The sequence below is a fragment of the Dromiciops gliroides genome, chromosome 5 (assembly GCF_019393635.1).
Source record: "Dromiciops gliroides isolate mDroGli1 chromosome 5, mDroGli1.pri, whole genome shotgun sequence".
NCBI classification, from domain to species: Eukaryota; Metazoa; Chordata; class Mammalia; order Microbiotheria; family Microbiotheriidae; genus Dromiciops; species Dromiciops gliroides.
Window position 1 is genome coordinate 167,770,237 of NC_057865.1, and position 22,879 is coordinate 167,793,115.

The 22,879-nt window shown below is 37.8% G+C and overlaps 1 protein-coding gene across 4 annotated transcripts in view; it reads right to left on the reverse strand.

Annotated features, from left to right (window-relative positions):
* Positions 1 to 22,879, reverse strand: part of CELF2 (CUGBP Elav-like family member 2) — a 1,044,777-nt gene that overhangs the window by 777,787 nt on the left and 244,111 nt on the right. For all 4 annotated transcript variants that reach the window (XM_043965376.1, XM_043965377.1, XM_043965374.1 and 1 more), the window contains exon 2: positions 625 to 676. The gene's annotated coding sequence lies outside the window, so the exon portion shown is untranslated. The remainder of the gene's footprint in view (positions 1 to 624; positions 677 to 22,879) is intronic.

A 22,879-nucleotide genomic window follows, 5' to 3' on the forward strand; every position in this document is an offset into this window, starting at 1 on the left:
TATCAGTTGAAGTCAGAAAAGACACTGAGGTTAATCTTCACTTGGTATACTATCTTGTCATTTCAGGAGACCACTGGGGAAGCAGAGGTATGACTCCTTCCATTCTTAAAAGTGAATCAGTGGACTTTATTCCCAGAAAATGATAAGACATAAGCAAAATGCTTCTGATGGCCCTGTTTTGTTATTGGTAAATCATGGAATGAAAGGAAAATTAACAGAACATTCTAAAAAAAGAAAAAAATAAGACCCAACAATGAAACAAGAGTAATAGTAACCCAATACAGATGCAGAGATAAATTAAGAACAAACAACATTTAATATGGCACCATGGAAACAAGAGAGAAAGAAAAGAGATTTAGGTCCTAGAATAAACAAAAAAGAAAAAGAAATGAAAAAAGGAAGGAAAGAAGGAAGGAAGGAAAGAAGGAAAGGGAAAAGAAAGGACAAAAGAAAAAAAAGAAAGAATAGGAAAAAACCCACAAGGAAAATAACAGGAAATATCCCAGTACCATAAAGATTAAAAAGCAGAAAATAAAAGCCAAAGGACAAAACCACAAGCACAAACTGTTTAGTAGCTACGATTCAATCTGTCAATCAAAAATCCTCAATAAAAGGCAGACTTACCTTTTTTCCTGGGCAGCCTCTTTTATTCCTCTATTCCTCTAGCTCAATAGACCTAAATATCAATAGAAATTGAAAAAAATTAATTCTCTTATTTAAAAAAAATATTATCTTTAGAAAAAACCCCTAACCACTATAGAATTTCCTATTTTTTTTTCATTGTGGCTTATTTTTCTCTTAGATTTTAGTTGGAATCAAGGAAATGCATGCCAATTAAGCAGGTGGGCCTAATTCTCTGGGCTACCCTCATGAAAACCTCCCCCTCCACACATCTGAACTGAATGCTGAATTGTAAACTCAAATGGGAAGGGGGTGTATGCGTGTGACTGATTTAGCTCTCATCAGAGTTTTTTTTTTTTTAAATATGGTTTTAACCTTAATGTTTATAGGATGGACTTCCCTCCAGAACAAAGAGACACTTACCTTGGGGCCTGTGGGATTTTGCCCCCCTCCCCCACATTCAAATAGAAGGGGAAGGAGAGGGAAAAATCAATGCCTTCACGTCTAAGGAAAAGCAGTCTAGTGGCTTAATATGGGGCTTCACTGGTATTCTAATCCTGAGTAATGCCTAATCACCCTGTTCAGATGATGCATCATGGTTAATGAAACCTGTTTCCTATACATACATTGTTTTCTTGTTAGAACATTTTCAATTCTTGGTCAAATAACACAACCTTGTATTAACAAAAGCAGTTTTGTTCGGGAGCTCTCAAAGCATTTCAGATGTGCTCAATTCAACAAACATTTTTATGTCCCAATTCATTGGCGCCACATCTAGTGAAATAAATGTAGATGCAGGGGTTTGTTTGCTCTCTGGAGTAGGTTGGCTTCACAAAGAGATGAAATGTTGGTATTTACATAATGTTTTACAAAGTGCTTTCATACCCACAACCCTATGAGGTGGACAGCTATTATTATCCTGATTTTATAGATAAGGAAACCAAGGCTCTCAGAGGCGGTCAAGTCCCTTGACCAAAGGTAGGAAGTAGCAGGGCTGACATTCCCAACCCAGATATTTCTCATTTTAAAGCCCCTATTCTTTCCACTATACCCCAGCCACTCCTACTTAACCTACTGGTTAAAGCCCCCAAACATAAAAGCAACCCTGCCATAATTAGTCCGCCTGATACCTAACATGTCAAAATTAAAGCTGTATTCCTTTGACTGAGGCCAACAGGGGTCCTTGTCAGCTGCTTAAATGGAAATATCCAGGAGAAAACTCATAGTTGATGCCTAATACTGGTATGTTTTTCTCAATCCTTCCCTGAGACCTAATTTTGATTGGATGGGGAGAGAGAGGTTGTGGGAAAAGAGCATGAGTTTGCTGGTAAGGATTAGGGCCATCAAGAGGGGGGAACACACACACACACACACACACACACACACACACACACACACTCACACACACAAAGGGGCTGGGGCTAGGAGAACTGACAATAAACTTTATTTATGTTATAATTTTGTCTCTAGGGTTAGCCCTGCACATAGGCATGACCTGGAAAAACAGTGAAGCTATGTAACTCAAGATCATACATGGAACTTCCTTATCACAATTTCCAGGGCACCGAATTCTTTGATGAACTTATGGGAAAATCTGGTAGCTGAGGCTTGAAGATAATAAGAGAAAACATTTGATAAAAATGTTCAACTTTTCTAAGGAAGCATGTCTCTAAATGCTTAGAAGATACATTTTCCTCCCTGGAAAATGAGTGTCTTTAATATTTAATAAAAAAACAAACTTCTCTAATATTTGCTCAATGAAATGAATAAAGTGGATAACCAAGAATTCTCTTAAGAATATTTCATCTTAGATAGGTTGATCAAGTGAAACATCACCATTATGGGTTCTTATAACCCTATGATCTGTACATGTTTGGGTGGCTGAGTTGGCCACACAAGTATTTGATCTATTTCATTTGTTGTAGCATATTTGTAGAGCTTGAAATTTATCTTATTTCACTAGGAACCAAATTCTCTTCCCCTCCCCCCCTCCCCCCCGCCTCAACTCCCTATATTCCTGAACTGGGTAGAACTATATAAACTAGATCTGGCAAATATTTGCATGCTGCTTTCTTCATTTCTTGTGGCTTGATCCTCATCCATGGGTTTTATGACAGATGACCTTGTTATTATACAATCATTCAAATAAATTCAATAAGCATTTATTAGGCACCTACATTGTGCAAGTATATGCTAGGCATCATTATAATAAAAGCTCGTATTTACATTGCACTTTAAAGTTTGCAAAGCATTTTATAAATATTATCTTATGTGATACTCACAAAAACCCTGGGAGGTAGGTGCTATTTCCTATCCCCATTTTATAGATGAGGAAACTGAGGCAGACAGTAAGAAGTTAAGTAACAAAGTTAGTGAAGACCTGTGGGTGAATTTGAACTGGGGTCTTCCACACTCTAGGTACAGTACTCTAACCCCAGTGCCACTTAGGTGCCTCATTTATATAAAGACAAACAAAAAATTGTAATTGTTCCATGATCTAGAAGAGTTCTCTTGAGGAATACAGCTTGGACACAAGTAAGTAAATATAAAGGAGATATGAATTAATAGAAAGCCATTTCAAAAGGGAAAAAGTGATGTTTAAAGGAGCATCAGAAATGGTTTCTTATAGATCAGGTGGCACCTGATTTGTGCTTTTAAGGAAGTTAGAGATGAGGAAGAAGGGAATTCTATACATGGTGGACCATTCACACAAAGGCACTGGGAGGCAGGAGATGGAATGATTGATTTGTAGAGGGCAAATCTAGGAAGAGAGTTCAAGAGAAGCAATCTGAAATAAGACTTAAAAGGTAGATGTGGACCAGCTTGGGGAGGGCTAGAAATGACAGATTGAGGATCCTGAATTTTAATCGTAGGGAGCCATTGCAAAGTTTTGGGCAGGTGAGTGACTTGGTCAGATCTGCATTTTAGGGATATCAATTTGGCGACTGTGTGCAGGATAGATGGGAGAGGGGTAAACAATGGACACAGGGAAATTCATTAGGAAGCAATTTACAAAAAGTTTAAGTTAAAGCAGATGAGGACCTGAATTAGGGTGGAAGCTGTACAAATATAGAGAAGAGGATAGATGTTATAGATATTGTGGAGATGGGATCATCAGTTAATTAACTACAAGGATATAAATGGAGACAAAGAGAAAAGTCATGGATGATTCTAAGGTTATTTATGTGGTTGACTATGTAGATGGAGATACAATCAACAGAAATGAGAAGTGTTGAGAAAGGATGGATTTGGAGGGGTGGGGAGAATATAATGAAATCTGTTTTGGGCATGTTGAGTTTGAGACGTCTATGGACTATCCATATGGAGATCTCCCCCATGTAGTTGGAAATGTTGGAAATGAAGTTGGCATCTAGGAGATTATGACTACATGTATCACTGGGACTTCTCTGCATAGAGATGATCACCAACACTATGAATGCTAATGAGATTAACAAAGGATAGAGAGTACAGAGAGATGGGAAGAAGCCCAGGAAAGAACCTTAGGGGATGCCCTTGGTAGCAGGTAGAATATGGATGGTGATCCAGCAAAGGAGACTGAAAAAGAAGCAGTAGAAGCAGTAGACAGAGCAGAATCAGAAATGTCAAGAAAAGAGAGAACATCCAAGAAGAGGTGAGATAAAACCTCCCAGGCATGGTGACCCAAGCAATGAGATTGCAGACTTCTTTTAGATAGGCACCGGGTGATCTCATCTTGACATCTACATGTTTTGGGAATGGCCAGCACTCACTGAATGATTGCAGTGCTTACTTTCCCCTCCACAGAGATGGATTTAAACATGTGAAAGCTGAAATCTTTTCTCTTTTGTTTTTGGATACATTCATCTACAACTATCATGCCTTTCAACTCTTAGTGCATTTCTTTCCAGTGGCTTGGAAGATCTCATGTTTGGAAGCTGTTACAAATTAATAGCCCACTGTTGCCTTCTGCACGGTGAACAGCATCTTGAGACTAGATGGAAATTCTTGACAGAAACCTCCATGGCTGCCTAACACATTGGTTGACTTTCTGAAAGCAATCAGATTGACAGTTTGCAAGTTGATTGTCAAGCAATTGGATTTCATGCTTGGTAGGAGTCTGTTGTTCATGAAGCCAAAAGTAGCAGACTAACATTGATTAGTCTTCATATTCTGGCTATGTGAACAATGGAATCAGCCTGACTCCAAGGCGCCCTGTTCACTTTGTTGGCAGTTTGCTGAAGCGATAATAACTCACACTTACCTAGGGCTTCAGGGTTTACAAAACACTTTCCTCACAACCATCTCAGCCAGTGGAGAGCATGAATATTGTTTATGACCACTTTACAGATGAGAAAACTGATGCTCACCGAGGTTGTGAGTTGGTTACAAAGTGGCTATCAGATCCAGGGATTGAACTGAAGCTTCCTGACACTGGGTACTTTTACAACATCATTTTTTGCCTTTTAACCATATTTATATTGATTTGATTGAACTATCAAGACATAGCCATTGTCTAGGGAGAGACCACAATTTCTGCAAACAAGCAATTCATACGCATTGCTGGGAATTGTTCCAAGAAGGACTTTCACGCACTGTTGCATTCCCTTTTGCCAATAGAGGCTGCAAATAACCCTTCAAAACAGCTGCCATATTGCCAGAAGTGGCAATGACTTCTGTGAAGCTGCCGTATCATTCATTTACTGGTGCCAGAGACCCAGCAGCCAGCATCCCAGCGATGGGGTAGAAAAAGGACTCAACTCAGTGGCAGTGCCCATAAATCATGCAGCTCACTTAGCCAGTATATAAATGGCCTTAATTTGGTTTCCCTGTAATCTTGACGATAAAAGTAGTCAGATCCTCCCAAAGTGTTACAATAACACCCTGAAACTAAAGCCCACCTTCCCAAGAGAACCATTCCGCAGGTGAGTTTCCTTAGGCTATCTAGTGCTATAGTCATCAGTACCTTAACATCTGTCAAGCAAAACAGGTAGCAGCTGGGCTGAAACAGACTGGCTTTTGTGACTGTATTCCAAAAAAGCTTGGTAATGTTAATAAATGAGGCAATTAAAGGTTAAGCAACTAGGGTTACCGTGATCAGGCCCTCTGAATAATGAATGTTTACAAAGGCCAAGCCAATTAAATTCATTGAATTAAAATCAGTATCTTCAATATTTTTCCATTGAAATCCTACTCTGAAGTCTCACCATGGTATGGATGTGAGTCTGCAAAGCTAGACAAGCAAATCCGAGCTCTGATGGGTCCTACTAAGTGCAAAGGCTGGAAGGATTAACCTTGTAATAGGGTGTAAAGCTGTTCAACAAAAGGAGAAACTGAGTGTTGAAAGGTTCATTGTCAGAGGGTTGGCCACCAGCCTTCAGCAGCTCTAGAATATCATAGTATCAGGGCATGATGGATCATGGGAGCATAGACTTAGAGCTGGGAGGTACCTGAGAGGCCATAGACTTTGCCTTCTTCTTTTACTGATAAGGAAGTTGATGAGGTTACACAGGTAAGTGTTTAAGCCATAATTTGAATTCAGGTTCCAAGATCCCATGTTCAATATTCTTTCCATGGTTTGGTGAAGAGGGAATGTGTAGTGTTATATCTTTTATTCTTAGTTAACAGAAATCTAAAAATGTTTAAGTATTCCAGACTGTCCACTTGTGTGAAGTATTGATATAAACAGATCCTTAGTGACTGTTGATGAAGGTGCATGTTCAGCCTGATGAGGAGGTTATAATTCTCTTGATTAATCAGCAATGCAGGGTTTTGTGTTATTTTTCAGAAATGATTTTTAACACATTATTTGTGGATTTTCATTTCTGATCAGAACTTGAAATTATGCACCGTGTGTGTGTGTGTGTGTGTGTGTGTGTGTGTGTGTGCTCGCGTGCTCTCTTAACCACTAAGATCCAGAGTATATACAGATAATTACACAATCTAAGAGTGTGAATGACCATCCCATCTGATCTGTATAAAGATAATCTGGCTTTGCTTGGAAGACTTTGAGTGATGGCACACCCTCTACAATAACAATCATATCTGAAGGATCTCGGGCTTTATTAACAAAGGTGTCAGCATAGAGAACTCTGCAGTGTAGGAATCTCCTACACCAAAACAGATTTCAACCAGTGTAGACTTAAGATTTATCAGATAAATCCAAGAGAGCTAGCTGTTTTTTCTTCAGTGTGTGTGACTCTTTGTGATCCTATTTGGGGTTTTCTTGGCAAAGATACTGTGTGTGTGTGTGTGTGTGTGTGTATAGTTTATATATATATATATATATATATATATATATATATATATATATATATATATGAAAACATATTGTAATAAATATCTCCCTGAAACCCTTCAAATTTCCCTATTTCTGTCAGACACCACCATCCTTCCAGTTACCCAGGTTAGCATCCTTTCAATCATTCATTTAGCAGCCCTTCCTCATAAACCCTTAAACCCAATTGGTTCCCAAAACTTGTTGATTCTGTTTCCACATACACAACCTATCTCTTCCTCTCTCCTTTCCCAGTTACCACCCTAATTCAAGTCTTCATCATGTCTTACCTCAACCATTTCAATAGCCTCCAAGCCAGTTTTCCTGCCTTCCATGTCTTTCCTTTTCAATCCATCCTTCACTCAGCAGCCAGCATGATATTCCACAAGCACAAGCCTGACATCTTCCCTCTTGTGCTCCAATGACTGCATCTTACTTCTCAGACAAACTATAACCTTCTGTTTGACTTCTAAAGCCATTAAGTCTAACTCTAGCCTCACTCTAAAGGCTCACTGTCTCTTTTACATATTCAATGTAGCAGCCTGTTTGCTGTGCCCCATACACATTTCATTTGCTATCTCTTGACCTTTGCCCAGATTGGCCCCCTTGATGGGAGTGGGCTCCTTCCCCACTCAGAGAACCCCCCAGTTTGTTTTTTTTCCCAAAATTTCAGCTTCTGGGGCACCTTTTATGGGAAGTCTATCTTGATCCCCAACCAATATCCAATATATATAACCAATATCCAGTTCCTACCAACATCCCACTGGAAATTAATTTGCATTTGGTTTTCTATGAACATGTAGTTCCCTCCTAAAACCTCCTTGGGCATAGTCTCTCTTTCATTTATTTTTGAGTTTGTATCCCCCAGCATCAAGCATGAGGCCTGGCTCTCAGTAAACACTTAAAGCTTTGTTATTGAAAGGTACAGTGAAACCCCTCTTAACTGGAAAAGAAGCATTCAGGGCTTTAATCATCAATTCCTTCTGCACTTAACTTTGAGGAGGAATAAAATATTTTACCATGGACTTATTAAAAAATAATAACAACAACTAACTTTCAGGCTAGGTCTTTTATCTACAAAGATCACTGATGTTCAGAGTGATCATCCTCAGGTACTTTAAGATTCTTAATTTTCAAACAGAACATGGTTTCTCTATTCAAGGCCCCTTTCCCATCTTTCCCTTTGCCATCTGTCTCTTTCCCATCGTGCAAAAATTCCTACCAGAAGCTCTGGTGTTTTCAAATCACTACATTGCCTCATTAAAAACTTGGTTAACTAGAATGCTCAAGAAGTGGGATAGGTTTATGACTCATTTTCTGATTGATTAAAGTTACATATACATCTTTTCTAATTTCAGTTCTTATTTTCAAATAGACTTTTAAAGTGAGTTAGTGGGGCAGCTGGGTGGTGTAGTGGATAAAGCGCCAGCCCTGGATTCAGGAGGACATGAGTTCAAATCTGGCCTCAGACACTTGACACTTAGTAGCTGTGTGACCCTGGGCAAGTCACTTAACCTTCATTGCCCTGCAAAAAAACCCCCAAAACTCAAATAAAGTGAGTTAGTTCATTTTCCAGCTTACAAGAGTGATAGTCATGATTATGAAAATCCTGAATAATGGGGAAGGAGTATTTTCCTTTTTTCCTTTTCCTTTTTCTTATTTTTGTGTGTGTGAGGTAATTGGGGTTAAGTGACTTGTCCAGGGTCACACAGCTAGTTAGTATCAAATGTCTGAGGAGGAGTATTTTCTAATCTGAGAATAAGTGCCTGGGTCCCAGGTGCTTATAGATAATGGTGTGAGGGTAAATTTGTAACAACCAGATCTCTGGAAAGAAATGTATATATGACACACTTTTAAGTTTAATCTTTATTATCAATATATACTCCATCACTTTCTTGTCTAGACAATCAATGAAACAATACATCAAACCCTGTTTTGTAGCACTTACTAATTTTTGAAGTGTAATTCTTTACACTAAAAATTTAACAACTGGCAAGCTTGATTCAGGTCAAGTTCACTTCAGCACACCACTGTTTGTAGAATTCCAAGAATAGCTACATTATGATCACATAGGTTTGTATTTCCTTCAAATACAAAGAAGACTCAGAGGGAACATGACAGCTGTATTCAAGTATCTGAAGAATGCAGAAGACAGAGCCATGGGCAACAAGTAGAAATTACAAAAAAAAAAGGAATTTATATGAATAATGTTGATGAAAATAACTAAGTTATAAAATGAATTAAGGTCTACAAAGCATCATATATATGTACAAACATATATATATGTATGTATGTGTATATATATATATATACACACATAATATATTCTCGCTTAATGTTCAAAGAGCTTAAGGTAACCTGTCTAGGGTCACATATCCAGTAATTTCTGAGGCAAGATTCAATCTTTGGTCTTCCTTATTCTAAGTCCAGCCCTCTATCCTTTGGGCCAAGCTGCTTGAATTTAGGTTTAATCATAGGAAAACATCAGTAAACATTTGAGTTGTCCCGAATGGTATATGAATGGACTGCTTTGGTATGTGATGGGTTCCCCTTTATTCTCTTCAATCAGAGGCTAGATCATAAACCATCAGATATGTTCTCATAGGGATTCATTTCTGGTATACATCAAACTAGATGGATGCTGTGTCCCTTGCAACTCTGAAATTTTCTGATTCTGTGATGTGTGAGAAATCTATTTTCTCCCACACATCAATCCAAACGATGTTTTTAGAAAGACAACTGAATGAAGCTATCCTAAGGACAAGACTAGAAGCCATACTGAGTACAAGCACAGTATCATGCCCCAAATAGACATTAAGGAAATATTTCTTGTATGAATGATCACATGATGCTTGCTAACTCAATTCAATTAAATTTAAAACATTTACTGAGAATGTGTCCAAATGTCTCAGATGATGCTAGGCAGTAGAGATAGGAAGCCAAAATTGAAACAGCCCCTTCCCCCAGGGAGATTACATTTTACTGAAGGGCAATTATATAAAAAAACATTTATGACAATTGCCAAGTTCCAGAACAGATGGAGAACTGTCTCCTAAAACCAAAAAAGATGGAGTAATAATTTATTAAAGGCAGATCCAGTGGATCCCATAGACTGACAGAACTGGAATATGAATTAACGTTACACTGAAGGTCTTGAAAAGGAATCCAGAGATATTGGGGTACATAAGTGCTCAATTTAAATGTACCTAATAAATTAGGGTGTTTAACCACATGGACCAACTTGTCTGTTACAATCCTTTCAAATCAATTCAGTTAAAAAAATAGCTAGCTGGAATGCTTTTCTGAGTATCTTAATTCCCCTCCCCCCCTTTTTATGAATGTGAATTGACTATAATTTTATCAAGATGGTTGAATGGGTTATGTGTAGAGATAGCCTTCAAGTTAACTACAAATAGAGAAAGGGACAAAGTGATGCCAACCTGTGGCCCTCCGAGTAATCCTAACTGGGAAATGGTGTGGGATGTGCATCAAGCATGTGGAAACACTCAATTTTATTTCATACTGATCTTCTCATTCCACAATGCTTGCTTATCCTCAGTCTTCCAGTGGATTTGGGTCTAATGCGAACACTCAAATAGGCACTTTTGGAAATCGAATTTGCATAAGCCCATACACCGTGTGGCATTTAAAAGATCCATCAATAAGCATACTATTGCTCCTGTAGATATAACTAAAAAGGTTCCTTAAACATTCCTGGAACAAATTCAATAAACTCAGGCTAACATGCTATTTAAGTGATAGGGAACATTTCCATGCTGATTTCTAGTCGTGACCAGCCTTGGGACTATTCCTGAGGTCCTTTGTGTTTAAAAAACAACGCCATTTCAATTTCCTGTCATCTGTAAACATGAGCCCAGCAGTCATTAGTACAGATGGGTATTATTTATTTGGAAGGCAGAAAAATTAGGGATGTATTCTGAATACACCATTTTCTAAAACACAAAAGGCCTGTTCAATTCTTGTAACACGTAGGGTTGTAGGCAACAGCCTGGGAAGCTGATCCCATGCACTCTCCTGAATCTACTGCCTTATTTAAAAAATACTACCCTGGTGTGTGTCAGCAATGTGGGTAACAAGGACAACCACAATCACTGAGGTTGTAATGCAGGTTTAAAACTATTCTCATAGCATGTAACTTCTCAACCTGATACCCTAAAACATTTTATAAGTAAGCAAACAGCATTCTCTTGGTATCCATGCCCTTTCCTGGTCCTCTTTACCCTCTCTTTGTTTTTATCTCTTTGGAGGGCCTCATACATGTATATATGTGTGTATCTGAGGAAAGAAAGCCAGTGTAATGGAAACTGGGATAGATTCCCAATATAGTATTGGGAATTTAGAGTACCTGCTTTTAGAGAAGGAAAAGTAGAAGGGACTTCAAAGACCAGCTAGTTCCTAAATAAAAATCCCTTCTATAAAAAACGATTAAGTGACTGATTTTGTCTCTTCCTGTGTTAGTCTAGAAAAATCATTTCCCCTCTCTGAGCCTCAGTTTCTGCATCTGTAAGGTGGGAATAAGCTGGATTCATAGTCAGAGGAACTAGATTCAAACCCACTTATGTCATTTATATCTATATGGCCTAGGCAAATTACTTCACTTCACCTAAGTTTCCTCCTTGATGTAATTAAGAGGGTGGACCAAATGACCTCTAAGGTCCTTCTTACTCTCAATATATTATTGTATAATTTTATGTTATTAATTACACTAAATATCTTTCTGAGAGATAATAGGACATAGTCAACTGAGGGCCATCTTTTGACTCAGGAAGACCTGGGGCCAGTTTCCAATAGCTGTGTGACTATGGGAAAATCATAAGTAGTGAAGGTTTAGGACATCTAAAAGCCTGAAAATGCAGCAATGTTGTGTTCTTGGTTAAGAGGAGTTCTGTTAAAAGAAAAAAAAAAGGAAAAGTACCTGTCTATTCTTTATTGGGTGTGTGTGGGGGGGAGGGGAGGTGGATACTTTTATTTACTTAGCTAGATGCCACATATTTGAAGTGATTTTTCTTCTCCTGAGGCAGGGAAACTCAAAACTGTGAAGTCGGGAAGCTAGGTGGCGCAGTGGATAGAGCACCGGCCCTGGAGTCAGGAGTACCTGAGTTCAAATCCGGCCTCAGACACTTAACACACACTTACTAGCTGTGTGACCCTGGGCAAGTCACTTAACCCCAATTGCCTCACTAAAAAACAAAACAAAATAAAACAAAAAACAAACTGTGAAGTCAATTGATATTAGGCAGCACCAGACAGGACTCCAAAGGAAAGCTATAGGTAGATTTCAGGCCTCAATTCTAAGATCTTTAATTTCTTTATTTCATTCTTTCTTTTTCTTTCTTTCTTTCTCTCTCTCTTTCTTTCTTTCTTTCTTTCTTTCTTTTCTTTCTTTCTTTCTTTCTTTCTTTCTTTCTTTCTTTCTTTCTTTCTTTCTTTCTTTCTTTCTTTCTTTGTGGGGCAATGAAGGTAAAGTGACTTGCCCAGGGTCACACAGCTTGTAAGTGTCAAGTGTCTGAGGTTGGATTTGAATTCAGGTCCTCCTGATTCCAGAGCTGATGTTTTATCCACTGTGCCACGTAGCTGCCCCCTAATTTATCTTTTAAAAGGTAGTATGACTCCAATGTAGAACAATCCCTCTAACAATAGGATTTCTTCAAGGATTGGTAATGGCACTTCCCTAGTCAGATATCTTCAAGTAAAAATTGAATGGCACTCAAAAAACAAATTAAATGGCTATTTATTAGGTACCTTGTAAGGGTGACTTTCTGTTCAGGTATGGGTTGTACTACTTGACTTCTGAGATCCTTTTAATTCTGAAATTATGTGATTCTGGTAGCATTTCTCAGGTCTAAAGAGAAGATTGAAACCCAGGATGATTCTTTCCAGCCTTGTTGAATCTACTACAGTTTGGGAGACCATGAGTCAATCTGGGTCACTAACAGGTCTCAAGGCTTAAATGTTGCACATGTGTAACACATGCATACCATCTCATATATATATATGTATATGTGTGTGATGTATACATGTACATGTACATAGATATATATGACATATATGTATATATATACACAGATATATATATATATATATATATACACACACACTTTTTGGGATTTTTTCTGGGAATCTCACATATATATGGATGCTTTTTGCTTTTTAAAAAACTCACATTAGGTACTTTCTCCTGAAAAGACATTAGAGCCCAATAGGAAATTAAGTCCATACTCAAATCATTTGTGGAAGTAGCAAAATGCTCATAAATTAAGTATGATTTTCATGAGTTTTTCCATGCACATCCCTATTAATATGACCCTGGGAACAAATTTTGACATTTGCAGCCTTTTTATTCAATTTGATATTATTTTTTCTTTATTTTTAACAGGTTTTCACTGTACTTACTGAACAATACAGGGGCCCTAGGGGCCAAAATAACACCTGTAAAATGCTCATGAATTTTAACCAAAGACTGCAGGGCTACATGATTAAAAGCTTTGAGTTTTCAAAGAGCAACATGATTAATCCAGGACCACAGTGCTGAGTGGTTTCACACTGGCTTCATTTGTAGGTATTGTTATTTTTCTTGGTTATATTTGATTTGCAGGAAAGATGATTTTAGCTTGTACAGTAAATCTGGCGATATATCTGCTATTGAAAAAACCACCCTACCCTACTACCTGAATTGCCTTAATTTGTCAACTTTAAAAAAACAGCCCAAGTCTAGTCAGTGTGAGAAATAGAAATCCAATGCCAAGTAGTTTTGCAGCAGGTATGAGAATGAAGGTACATTAGCTCAAGTTGCTTAAATAGAGTCACTAGATTAAATCAGATCATAGAATCTTAATGAGTCAGCTCCAGATAAATAGGACTGGAACCATTTTTTAGTGAAATGGACCTTTAAACCAACCCATTCATTGTAGAAACCCAAAGTTTGGATTCAAAACAGGAAAATTTTGGTTATATCATTTACAGGTAATCCAAGGTCTGATATATCTATTGTTTGGTTCATCTGTCCATCTAATAAATATTTATTGGAAACCTCCTAAAGAATTACTAAAAAACAAAACAAAACAAAAACTCCACAAACAAACTGCCCTTTAATCTGTGATCCTTAACATAATTATAGTTGGGAGAGGAAAAGATGTTCACACATGAAAAGTTAAATAATAAAAGTAGGCATTTCATTGGAAAGGAGGGCATGCTGGTACTTTGCAAGTATCTTGATGCTTCAGGAAAATTTCATTTTCTTCTTTTTCCTGGTATATTTAGTGCTTAGAGAATTTAATTTATGGATAGATAAGTATATGGTGGTGGAAATTTTTTTTTTAAAGGAAGAAGATGAGATAAAAGAGAAAGATACAATGACTGTCATGACTGGGACACTCCATAAATGATGTCCCAACTAGCCAAGATGGGGTAGGCAATAATTGTTCCCTTTTACATGTGAACCCTGGAACAGCCAGGGAGATCTTTGTTCCCATCTCACTGAGATACAGCTAGTAGAACAGTCAAGAAGATAGAATCTAATGTGCCTAAGGGTACCACAACTATCTTAGGTGTACAGTACAATCCAAAGCCTTGTGCTTTCTATTAATGCCACTCCTGTAAGTGATTGCCTAGTTTTGTCTCTTATGATGTATTGAAGAGAAATGCGAATGATTGGATTATAGCCTAGTGGTGATGATCAGAAAGTTGAGAAAGAAAACAGATTCCAACGGAAATCATGACCATTTGTAATATTATCTGTTGCTTGATGCTTTTTAATAGTGCCATGCCTTTTCGAATCAAATTAAGTTTTTGCTTTTGGTCATGACATGAAGACCAAATGATGTGTTAATGGCTGGATCTAGGAGAAGGGAGTTTCCTGTGCCTAAAAGCCACAAAAGTGGCTTTTGACCATTGTTCTTCATTCTTCTTCTTCTTCTTCTTCTTTTTTTTTGTGGGGCAGTGGGGGTTAAGTGACTTGCCCAGGATCACACAGCTAGTAGTTCTTCATTCTGCTAACTGGGGCAAACAAGAAAAAAAAGCCTAAGCCTTCTTCCACAGGATGGCCCTTCAATTACTGGAAGAATGTTATCATGTTCCCTCTAATTCTTTTCTTTTCCAGTCTAAACATCCATAGTTCCTTCAACTAATCTTTCTTTCATTTGATCTTGATTAATTTTACTATCTTAGTCTTCCTTCTGTAAATGTTCTCTAGCAAAGTTGCCATAAAGGAAACTCAGGCATGGTGGAGAGAGAGCTGAACCTGGTATTAGGAAGACTTGGGTTCAAGTTTTGCCTTAGACATTGTTAGCTGTGTGACTCTTAAGTGAATCATGGACCTGTCTCTGCTTCAGTGTTCACTGTATTTCTTTCTCTTCTTTTTCCAGAACTCTGATTTTATTCGTGTAGCAAACTTGTTCTACCAATGCAGGTTAGCACCTGCTTTGCAATCTGTGGTCATAGAGAGTTGCTAGGAGAACTGAGAATTTAAATCACTTGTCCAGGGCAACTGAGTCTTAGGTGTCAGAGGCAGGACTAGTACCCAGCTCTCTCTGACTTTGAGGCCAGTTTTCTGTCAACCAAGCCACATTGCCTCTCTCTTCTATAAAATGAGGATAATAATAGCACTTCTCCATGGATGTTGTGAAGAACAAAGGATATAGCATATAGAAAGTGGATTGCAACCCTAAAAGTGTTATCCAAGTGGAGATATTATTATTATTATTATTGTTGTTGTTGTTATTATAAATGCTGGGGCCAGAATTCAACACATTACTTCAGAAGTAATTACCAGGGCAGGATATGGTGGGGAATGTTTGGATCCTAATTCTGTCATTAAACATGTTAGCTATCACTTCTAGTTTTATGCCATTTACAGATATGATAAGAATACCATCTATTCTTTTATTCAAATCATTTTAAAAAATTAGATGTTACAAATCATATATTACATGTGCAAGCACAGGTCCCCAGAGAGCTATAGCAGAGACCATATTCTAGGCTGGCTTCTGACCATTAATGACTCTTTCGGAGATCTGGCCATTCAACTAATTCTAATTAATACGACTGTACTCATCTCACTCTCTTTATCGATCTATAAGAATAGCATGGAAGATTTTGTAAATGCTTTGCAAAAATATGGATGGATTCTATTTATAGCATCTTCTCGATTTACCAGTTTAGGATTCAGGGAAAAGATGATGATATTCATCTAGCAAGACCCATGCTAGAAGGAGCCATATTGGCTCCAGTGCTCTGTGATTATGACTGCCTTTCCTCTACGTTCACTAACCCCCTCTTAATTATACTTTTAGAATTTTTCTAGGAATCAAAGTCGAAGTAAATGACCTGCAGGTTGTAGACTCCACTTTCTTCTTTTTATTTTCCTTTTTAAAAAAATAGGATATTTCTTCTTTTCAAATCCTGCTATATCTTAAGTGAATTACTGGCTCATCTTTTACGAATGAAATTGTTATTTTGAACCCAAATGAAAGACTTCATATTAGTTCCTATTATATATCATATCATATCATATATAATATTATACATATATACATATAGTACATACATACATACACACACACATATATATACATATATATGTGTGTATATATATACACATAATGTTCTAAAATGTGAAGATCTTTTTGGATCCAGTATGCTAACTATCTTGTTTTTTAAACTTTGTTCTAAAAATACCATGTTAGGGGGGCACATTTACTTAATCTTACAGAGTTTCATTAATCATTATAATACAGCTGATTTTTAAAACTCCACCGTAAGTTAGTAAACTACAGATCCTATATAGAAGAGTCCATTTCATTCAATTTGTCAAAGTCTTTTTTTTTTTTTACTATATGTACCACACAGAGATCGTAACTGAGGGAAGAGAAAGGGTTTCAAGAAAAAGAATATGCCTTCCAATTATGCCAAATTCAGTGTAATTGGGTAAATAGCTTCTGGTAACATTGGGAAAATGAAAAGAAAGTATATTATTAGGAGACAAAAGTAAAACCACCGTTTTGACCTTCCACATTGTGGCAGTGAGCTTTTTTCTTTTACTCTCTCTTTCTTATACACTACAGGATTTGCTTTGCAGAATACTATCTCCCCATGTCTATATTCTCCCAGAAGCTTACCCCCAGACTAGAGATTGTAATTTAGCCCCTTTAACATGCCTAAAATAGTCATTTTGAAGTAGTCAGACGTGTTTAAAGACATTGACAACCAAAAAAATGGCATGGTGGTTGGAAATAACCTCAAATAGGAATAAGTCCCCAAAGAACATATTTTACTTTATCAGCATAGAAATACCTTGTTTCACAAGATTTCAGTCTTCTTGGGGCATTAGGAAAAAAATGACTATTTATAGGCCTGTTCCTCCTACACAATGCTAAATACCAACCTCTGGTTGTTTACTGGGTGAAAAACTGTGGCAGAATGTCCTGAGTATAACAAAAATGGTGATTGCTATTCTTGGGCAAATTTCTTCACAGGGTAACTTGGGTGTACATAGCAACAGTAAGCTTAAAATGACTGATCGTTCAGGTCTGTTTCTTAGTTTCCTTAATGTTATGGCTCAAGCTGCCTGAAGACTTCTTCTCCTTCTCTTTGATGGGAATAATAAACCATGATGAGTTTATAGTAACAGCTCTTGTTTCTACCACCATCTTATTTCTAAGTAGTGGGACAATGGCCCCTTCTATTGTGGCAAATAAGACCCTTGAGAACAGTGGTGCTCAATTTGAGGCAGTAGAATGCGGTTTTATTATCGTATAGAAATGTAAGGGTCACAGGAAGGCATCTTGACATTGCGTTGCTATGGTTGCATCATGATGTGGTGCTGACAGGACTCCATTTCAACTTGTAGTTAATGTAACATTCCCAATTAACACATCAAAAAATGATGCTACAGTGTCAAAAGGGGGTACTTGGGAGGTCCTAGACTCATTCTTTCTGCCATTCCTGGATGAGTAGGATCACATACTTCTTTTTCCTTTGCCATTCTTCCTGATCTTTTCTTGACTTCTTTTAATCTTTATCTTAGTCACTCTTTAGTAGCACAGGGAAGGATTAGAATCACCAATACGGAAAGAATCTATTGGTCTAGAAAGGGTCATCTAGTGTTGCAGAGTTAAGGATTTTTATGGGATTCTGAGACCCTTTATAGGGTAGGAGTTGCCCTAAAGACCCATATTTTTATTGTTTGGTTGCTTTACTACCATTTTTGGTTGTTTGCTTTTGGTTTTGTCCCATGTCAAGCCTAGATCAGAAGCAAGAATCCAGATAAAATTTTGTGATAGATGGGGATTCATAAGGAACTGGGTCAGGGGCTATAATAGTATTGGGTGGCATCAGGCATCTATAGGAACTGAGCCACTGGTGATGGTGTTTCTCCTTTGTTCTTGAAGAGGACCATGACGTTGGGGTGATGTTATGACTTGCACTGAATTGGATTTAAGTGAGGGAGGGCTCCTTCAGAGCCATCTGATTCCAATAGCAAGAAGTACATCAGGATGATTGGAGATGGCCCTGGATGTTTAAGGCAATTGGGGTTAAGTGACTTGCCCAGAATCACACAGCTAGTAAGTATCTGAGGTGAGGTTTGAACTCAGGTCCTCCTATCTCCAGGGCTAGTGCTCTATCCACTGCACCACTTAGCTGCCCCATACAAAAACACAGGTATAGAGGAAAGAAAATAGGATTTGGAATGAGGAGACCTAGGTTCAAATCCCAAATTTGCTACTAACTACCTGTGTACCTTAGACAAGTCACATTATGAAACCTATGACCCTATGACTTTTAGGAAAGAGGCTCAGCAAATCCTCATGATGCCAGCCCACCGAGCAAGGTGATACTTTCTTCTGTGATGTGTCTAGATTTCCTTGCATGCACAGGTCCACCACAAAACAAGAACAAGAAATCATGAAATACACTCAAGAAAAAGAACATTTCTGTTATTTGGTGAAATGACTTAAATGTCAATGACAGAACATCCTGTTCCAACAGGAGAAACTTTAAAAGGTAGTTATGTTCATTTGTGTGTATTTGTTCATGATTAAGGGGTCTGTATGGTTCAGTCTAGAGAAAAAAAGATAAAAATAAGAATCATACATTTTTTCTTCAAATTTCACTCCCCCCCTCTTTGGTGGGCAAGAACAGGCATTATCTTAGACAAAATGATGAAGCATGTGAGAATCTTCGATGTCTCTCCATAGCACCTCAGTAACATTGATGATGATGGTACCCCACATAACTATATCGGGTTCATTCCATTTTCTTACATCATGCCCATTCTACCACTCCTTCTCTCCCTAGGAACAATAATAGATGAATTGGGATCTGAGACCTTCCATAAGCCCCAGATGAGTTTTCTTCTGATTGCCTCTCTGCCCTGACATTTCTTTCTAGCAGTGGTATCTGGGGGCATTCTACCACTGGGGAATGCCTAGAGGTCTTTGTTTCTCTAGTCCCACTTAAGTTATTATATCTTTAGGACTTTCCCTCAGCCCATAACCACTCCTTCCACAGTTCTAAATGCATTGGCTTGTGGGGTACTAGAATTCCTAGTTACATCTCTGACAGAGGTCAGCAAGCAAAGGGAGGATTCCTATTTTTCAGGGACATTCTTATTCAAGGGATTCTTATTCAGTACATTTTTGGTTTGGTAGTCTCTATGGTCCCTTACAATTTAGGGATTCTGGGATTCCATGAAGAACGGGCAGTCACATAAGGAAAGTAACTGGTGCATTTTTCTAATTACTGAGTTTGTAATTGCTTTACATATTGTAACACTGAGGGCATTTTAGACTTGCAAGCATAAATGTTTTATTGAAGAGCAAACAATTCCCTGACTAAAAAATATGATTGGGAGAATATTCCCTCATTATGTAAATAATGAAAAATTATTTGTATACGGAGCATGATCTCCTTAATACGCTTCTATTTTCCTCATGAATTTAGACTGAAGGATTAGGCAGGTCAAGAAGAACTTGAAGAACAAAAGCCATTCATGATCAGGCACTCGAGGTAGTCCTGACATTAAGTAAAATCATCTGAATAGCATTTTTTTTTCTAACAGGAATCCAAGTAGCTTATGTTAAACTTTTTTAATAACCTGAAACCAAACATAATTTTCAAGCCTTCTTGTAGAGGACATTCATTATGTGTAAGCACATCAAATAGGAACTCAACTTGCTTTATAAATTCAACATAGTGTCTGGATAAAAGGGAAAAAAACACAACAAAACTCTACCTCTTCTCTATAGCCTCTCATGGAAGCACAGATGTACTTCACTTACTTGCATTTCCAACTAGAGTACTGTCTAGTTCTTAAACCCAGATTTTTGTTACTGTCTCATTTTTAAGGAAAGATAAGAACAGTTCATGTTTTTATCATGCTATAACATTTAGCAGAACACTTTACAAATATCTCATTTTATCCCCCAAACAACTCTGTGAGCTAAGAGCTCTTATTATCCCCAATTTACAGATGAGGAAACCAAGACAAACGAAGGTTATGGAACTTATCCAGGGTCACACAGCCAGTAAGGTATCTGAGGTAGGATTTGAATTCAGATCTTTCACTCAATCTACTATGCTACTAAAACTGCAAAAAGATAACAAAGTAATCAGTAACTACATTACCCTATACATATCTTAGAAAATAGAAGAGAAGATATAGTTACATAATATTTTTTGACAGCAGCTAACCTTTTTAAAAAAAACTGAGGAAAAAAGTCATATAGCTGTTCTTCCATGTTGCAGTTAGATATGCATAAGGGTCTCATGGCTTCCTAAAGCCTTCACCAGGCCCAGATAAACTCCTTGATCGGGCCTTCTATTTTTGGCTTCCATCCCAAGGCTGGAAGCCTTTCCCGAGTGATGATGTCTGGGGGTCCTAGGCTTGATATTGTCTCCTCTTAATATGCTATTACTGTTATGTTAATAACATTGAGGGCTGCACACAGACAATGCTTAGTAGGTGTTTTCATGGCTGATTGTGATTTGAAAGCTTCCAGACTTAATCTTTAAGATGATCTCAATAAGTTGGAGATATTGTCAAATGAACAAAGAAATTAAATTAAACAGAAACAAGTTGAGTTTGTCCACTTGGTGGGAGGGTCTAATAAACCTCACCCACCTATCCAAGTGTAAAAGAAAAAAGAAGACAGAGGGCTTATGGATGAATTTGGCAAGAAAGACTCCAAGAGTCTTAGGGAATTACAAGCTGATCATGAATCATAATGACATCTGAATGCTGTGAAGAAAATTGACGAGTAGGAAGCATTAGGTAATTTTTTTTTTTTACTGCATTTAGCAGAAGGGGAATAAAAAAGGCTCCCTAAATTTCTTTTATGTTTTGTAGTGAAGTATGTACTTCATTTAAATGCCACTGCAGGTAAGTTAACTTCCCACTTAGCTTTTGGCCTGGTATAGGCTTGCCTGGAGGGAAGACTGAATTAGGGAATAAGGCATGTTTCTTACTCAGTGTCACATTATACACAATGAGGAAAGCAGTGTCTAACTTAAATTCTTTTGGACCAGTATCTGTGATCTCACCCAGTGTAGAAACTTCTAGGGAGGAAACCCCCCATCCCCAGAACAGAATGGCAACTCCTTTGCAACTTGTGTTGGTTTTAGAGAATTGGCTGGGGACGAGAGTAGGTTAAGTGATTTGTCCAGGGTCTCATTGCTGGCATGTGTCAGGGGGCAGGGCTTTGTAGAGAAACGGGATTTGAATTCCACTTCTGCCCATTTGGGAGGGTGGGGAGGAGAAGAAGAAAAAAGGAAATGAATTTCCACAGGTAGATTGTAACTTCATTAGGTGCTTCTGTTAGAATTTATTATTAACTAATAAAATTAGTTACCAATAATTAAAATAACTTAGAAGTTAGTTTACAATAACATCAATAGCTTAAAAGAATGAGGTAGATTAAAATTCTAAGAATTCAATAAATTATTATTCTGATTTCCTTTTCTAAAGCGTGCTAAAGTCTGTTCCCTACAATAAGTAGTTGCCTTGACTGAAAGAATACTTCCAATAGGGAGCATTTAAAGAATTATCCTCAAGGTTGGGTTTAATAAAAACACCGATATGAGGTGAAGAAGTACTTTGTGCTTTTCTTTATTATTCCTTGGAAGCAGAAACAGCATTCACAACCTATTCAATAGTCTCTGGAAGTGTTAGGTAGGCTCTAATCCAACTCAAGCTGTTGCAATGTAGCTTTTGCCTACCCACACAAAAAGAGCAGAATTGTGGCAGAGCTCAGCTAGCCTCTTTGTTTCACTCCCAAGAATTGATTGAAGTTGTGGGATGGCATGGTTTAGTCTACTGCAGAGATCAATAGCAATCACAATGATGGCGGAGGAATGACGAGATCTGCCTTTGCTATGGGCTAGGGCTCCTCTGAATGCATGCTGCCACAGTCAGGGTATAGCAGAGGGCAATGGGGTATTGGCTTGGAGCCTCATGGGGTTACATGTTCTTTTAGCCCCTTCCCAGTAGTAGGCAACAGTCACAGCCTGCTATTTCTAGAAACTTTAAGGGCCCCCCCTCCCCAGTATGGAAATTTTCCTAAGTTATCAGACTGTTTGGGAAAGTCTTCTGTTCCCAAATTCAACCTAACATCTCAAAATCTATGACCTACTCAATAAATAATGGCCACACAGAATTGGTACACAAACACACACACACACACACACACACAGGGTTAAAAAAAGTCTCTTTACTATTTTTTTAGGGTATTCAATGCTGTTTGTTACTGGTGGCAAATTCTTCTCTTTAGGGATAGAATTGATAAAGCCCTGACCTAACTCACTTCTTTTAGAGAAAATGGTTGATACATTGACATTGGTTAGAATCATAGGCACCTTGTGAGGTGGAGTTTTTAAAAAATATATTTGTATACCCAGTGCTAACACTGTCTTTGGAATATAGTAGGAGTTTATATAAAAGGCATGCCTGATAGATTATAATTATAAGGGACCTTAGAAGTCATCACTGAT